This window comes from Trichosurus vulpecula, chromosome 6, assembly GCF_011100635.1.
Source record: "Trichosurus vulpecula isolate mTriVul1 chromosome 6, mTriVul1.pri, whole genome shotgun sequence".
Classification (NCBI taxonomy): Eukaryota; Metazoa; Chordata; class Mammalia; order Diprotodontia; family Phalangeridae; genus Trichosurus; species Trichosurus vulpecula.
In genome coordinates this window covers 284,283,222-284,288,041 of record NC_050578.1, presented here as the reverse complement: position 1 = coordinate 284,288,041, position 4,820 = coordinate 284,283,222, and positions in this window count along the sequence as shown.

Sequence of the window (4,820 nt, the reverse complement as noted above, 5' to 3'; positions counted from 1 at the left end):
TATATATATGTAAAAGAGAGAGAGCAGACACAGGGTGAGTTGAAGATGAAGGGAAGATATCTAAAAGAAATAAAATGAAATTAAGGGATGAGAGAGTAACATACTGAGAGAGGGAGATAGGGAGAGATAGAATGGGGTGGATTATCTCACATAAAGGTGGCAAGAGGAAGCAGTTCTATGGGAGGAGGGGAGAGGGCAGGTGAGGGGGGAATGAGTGAATCTTGCTCTCATCAGATTTGGCCTGAGGGGGAATACCATACATACTCAGTTGGGTATCTTACCCCACAGGAAAGAAGAGGGAGGAAGATAAAAAAAAATAAAAAAAAAATAAAAGGCGGGGGGATGATGGAGGGGAGGGCAGATGGGGGTGGAGGTAATCAAAACAAACACTTTGGATAGGGGACAGGGTCAAGGGAGAAAATTCAATAAAGCGGGATGGGTTGGGAAGGAGCAAAATGTAGTTAGCCTTTCACAACATGAGTACTGTGGAAGGGTTATACATAATAATACATGTGTGGCCTAGGTTGAATTGCTCAACTTCTTAGGGAGGGTGGGTGGGAAGGGAAGAGGGAAGAGAATTTGGAACTCAAAGTTTTAAAATCAGACGTTCAAAAACAAAAAAAGTTTTTGTATGCAACTAAAAAATAAGATACACAGGCAATGGGGCGTAGAAATTTATCTTGCCCTACAAGAAAGGAAGGGAAAAGGGGATGAGAGGGGAGGGGGTGATAGAGGGGAGGGCTGACTGGGGAACAGGGCAACCAGAATATAAGCCATCTTGGAGTGGGGGGGAGGGTAGAAATGGGGAGAAAATTTGTAATTCAAAATGTTGTGAAAATCAATGCTGAAAACCAAATATGTTAAATAAATAAATTGCATTTAAAAAAAAAAAAGAGCTCCAAAAAGCCAATGAGAAGAATGCCTTGAAAGGCAGAATTAGCCAAATGGAAAAGGAGGTCCAAAAGACCACTGAAGAAAATACTAATTTAAAAATTAGATTGGAGCAAGTGGAAGCTAGTGACTTTATGAGAAATAAAGATATTATAAAACAGAACCAAAGGAATGAAAAAATGGAAGACAATGTGAAATATCTCATTGGAAAAACCACCGACCTGGAAAATAGATCTAGGAGAGAGAATTTAAAAATTACTGGACTACCTGAAAGCCATGATCAAAAAAAGAGCCTAGATATCATCTTTCAAGAAATTATCAAGGAGAACTGCCCTGATATTCTAGAGCCACAGGGCAAAATAGAAATTGAAAGAATCCATCGATCGCCTCCTCGAATAGATCCCAAAAAGAAATCTCCTAGGAATATTGTCGCCAAATTCCAGAGCTCCCAGATCAAGGAGAAAATACTGCAAGCAGCCAGAAAGAAACAATTTGAGTATTGTGGAAACACAATCAGAATAACACAGGATCTGGCAGCTTCTACATTAAGAGCTCGAAGGGCTTGGAATACGATACTCCGGAGGTCAATGGAGCTAGGATTAAAACCAAGAATCACCTACCCAGCAAAACTGAGTATCATGCTCCAAGGCAAAATATGGACTTTCAAGAAAATAGAGGACTTTCAAGATTTCTCAGTGAAAAGACCAGAACTGAATAGAAAATTTGACTTTCAAACACAAGAACCAAGAGAAGCATGAAAAGGTAATCAAGAAAAAGAACAAGAAAAAGAAATTGCAAGGGACTTACTAAATTTGAACTGTTTTGTTTACATTCCTACATGGAAAGGTGACATGTATGATTCATGAGACCTCAGTATTAGGGTAGCTGAAGGGAATACACATATATATATGTTTATGTATATATGTATATAAGTGAATGTGTATGTATGTATATATCTGTGTGTGTGCGTGTGTGTGTATATATATATATATATATATATATATATATATATATAGAAAGAGAGAGAGAGAGAGAGAGAGAGAGAGAGAGAGAGAGAGGAGACACAGGGTGAGTTGAAGATGAAGGGAAGATATCTAAAAGAAATAAAATCAAATTAAGGGATGAGAGAGGAACATATTGAGAGAGGGAGATAGGGAGAGATAGAATGGGGTGGATTATCTCCATAAAGGTGGCAAGAGGAAGCAGTTCTGTGGGAGGAGGGGAGAGGGCAGGTGAGGGGGGAATGAGTGAATCTTGCTCTCATCAGATTTGGCCTGAGGAGGGAATACCATACATACCCAATTGGGTATCTTACCCCACAGGAAAGAAGAGGGAAGAAGATAAAAAAAAAGGGGGGGGATGATGGAGGGGAGGGCAGATGGGGGTGGAGGTAATCAAAAACAAACACTTTCAAAAGGGGACAGGGTCAAGGGAGAAAATTCAATAAAGGGGATGGGTTGGGAAGGAGCAAAATATAGTTAGTCTTTCACAACATGTGTATTGATGAAGGGTTGTACATAATGATACACTTGTGGTCTATGTTGAATTGCTTGACTTCTTAGGGAGGGTGGGTGGGAAGGGAAGAGGGGAGAGAATTTGGAACTCAAAGTTTTAAAAACAGATGTTCAAAAACAAAAAAAATAGTTTTTGCATGCAACTAGAAAATAAGATACACAGGCAATGGGGCGTAGAAATTTATCTTGCCCTACAAGAAAGGAAGGGAAAAGGGGATGGCAGGGGAGTGGGGTGACAGAAGGGAGGGCTGACTGGGGAACAGGGCAACCAGAATATACATCATCTTGGAGTTGGGGGGAGGGTAGAAATAGGGAGAAAATTTGTAATTCAAACTCTTGTGAAAATCAATGCTGAAAAGTAAATTTGTTAAAGAAATAAATATAAAAATAAAAATTATGAAAAAGTAAAAAATAATACATATATAGTTAATCTTTCACAACATGAGTATTGTGGAAGGGTTATACATAATGATACACATGTGGCCTATGTTGAACTGCTTGACTTCTTGGGGAGGGTAGGTGGGAAGGGAGGAGGGGGGAGACTTTGGAACTCAAAGTTTTTAAAAACTAGACGTTCAAAAACAAAAAAAAAAAAGTTTTTGCATGCAACTAGAAAATAAGATACACAGGCAATGGGGAGTAGAAATTTAGCTTGCCCTACAAAAAAGGAAGGGAAGAGGGGATGGGAGGGGAGTGGGAGGGCTGACTGGGGAACAGGGCAACCAGAATATACGCCATCTTGGAGTGGGAGGGGAGGGTAGAAATGGGGAGAAAATTTGTAATTCAAACTCTTGTGAAAACCAATGCTAAAAACTAAATATGTTAAATTAATAAATTATATTTAAAAAAAATAAAGGGATGGCACAGAATCTAATACACTTCAGCTAAAATAAAAAAGGCAGGGGCAGAAATCATGATCTCAGACAAGGTAAAAGAACAATTCGTTGTTTTCAGCCATTTTCAACTGTAACTCTGTGACTCCATTTGGAGTTTTCTTGGCAAAAATACTAGAGTGGTTTGCCATTTCCTTCAAGCTGCCCCAAAAGCAAAAACAGACCTGTTAACAGGTTTTTACTGATCAAGTCTCTAACCTGGGAATACCTGGAGCTGCACAAAGCAGGCCTAGAGACAAGGGTGCCAGTATTGGGTCCTGAAGGCCATAGAGAACCATTGCAGTTTACTGAGTAGGGGGGTAATGTGGTTGGATCTGCACTTCAGGAAAATCTCGTAAGTGGCTGAATGGAGGAGGGATTGTAGAGGGGAGATACTTGTGGCAGGCAGACCCCACAGCAGCTGTTGTCAAAGCCAGGCATCAGGTGATAAGGGTCTGCACCAGGGTGGAGGCTGTGTCAGAGAAGAGGGCATATTCAAGAAATGAAGTCAACAGGCCTTGGTGCCATATTGGATCAGGAGGTAAGAGATGGTGAGAAGTCCAGAATGACTTCTACAATGTGAGCCCAAGGGTCTCTGGGAGGAGGGTGTCATCCCCTATCATGATAGAAAGCGAGAGAGTTTATTGGGGGAAGATAATGAGTTCATTTTTGTACATATTGAGTTTAAGATGTCTACTGGGCATCCAGTTTGAGATGTCTGAAAGGCAAATGGAGATGGAGGACCAGAGGTCAGCAGAGATGTTGGGGCTGGAAAAGGAGATTCGAGAATCTTCAGCTTAGAAATGGTAATTAAATCCATGGGAGCTGATGAGATCCCCAAGTGAAGTAGGATAGAGGGAGAAGAGAAGAGGGCCTAGGACAGAGCCCTGAGGGTCATCTGTGGTTAGAGGAAGTGACCTGGAGAAAGATCCAGCAAAGGAGACAGAGAAGGAGCAGTCAGAGAGGGAGGAGAAGAACCAGGGGAGCCTGATGTCCTGAAAACCAAAGTGTAGACAGTGTCAAGGAGAAGAAAGTGATCCACAGGGCCAAAGGCTACACAGAGGCCCAGGGCAATGAAGACTTAGAAAAGGCCAGTGGATTTGAATGTTTGGTGATTTAACGGAAAAGTTTTGCTGATATATCTTTCGTATTGATGTCACCTTTGCTTCCAAATGTATCCCTCCCCTCCCCTGTCATGACCTAGAAAGCTATCCCCACTAACAAAGAACAAAAAAGAGAAAAAAGAAAACAGCTCAGTGACCCTAACCAACATATCCACTGGCCTGACGGCATATCCAGTGTTCTGCACCCACAGTGCCCCGCCTACAAAGAAGGGGCTGCCTCCCCTCCTCTCTTTTTTAGGCCCAAGCTTGATCATCACAGTTACAGAGCATTTCCATTTCATTCTGTGCACTGTTCACTTCATTTTCTCCAGGTCCATCAGTCTTGCCACACTTCTCTGCATTCTTCACATTTCTAGTATTCCGTCACATTCATTCACTACAATTTCTTGGGTAATTCCTTAATCAATGAGCCTCTACTT